This window comes from Fulmarus glacialis, unplaced genomic scaffold (assembly GCF_000690835.1).
Source record: "Fulmarus glacialis isolate BGI_N327 unplaced genomic scaffold, ASM69083v1 scaffold24278, whole genome shotgun sequence".
Classification (NCBI taxonomy): Eukaryota; Metazoa; Chordata; class Aves; order Procellariiformes; family Procellariidae; genus Fulmarus; species Fulmarus glacialis.
Window position 1 is genome coordinate 6,813 of NW_009229262.1, and position 365 is coordinate 7,177.

Consider the following 365-nt stretch of genomic DNA (forward strand, 5'->3'; position numbering starts at 1 on the left):
GCGGTTCCACACCTTTCCGCGCCCGGAAAGCGTAAGCCTGCTGCTTTCTCTCCCCGATGGGCTGCCAAAGGCTTGGGGCTCATAGGGCGATGCTGAGCCATGCGCGGGTTCCGTGGGGTCTGTAGGGCAGAGCAGGCCTGGGGCCCCAGGTCTGCACACCCAGCCTGCGGTGCTGATGTTGGCAAGGATAAAACCTCCCCCCAGCCTTGGCTTTGTGGGGACGTCCTGGCCTGTGTCTGCCGTGCCACGTGTCGCCCTTGGTCTTGGCCCGGTCCCTGTGCTGCTGTCTGCTGTCCCCAAGCCACTCGTGGCCCCTGAAGGGGGGACGTGGGCACTGGGTGCTACGGCTGGGTGCCGCCGGGGTG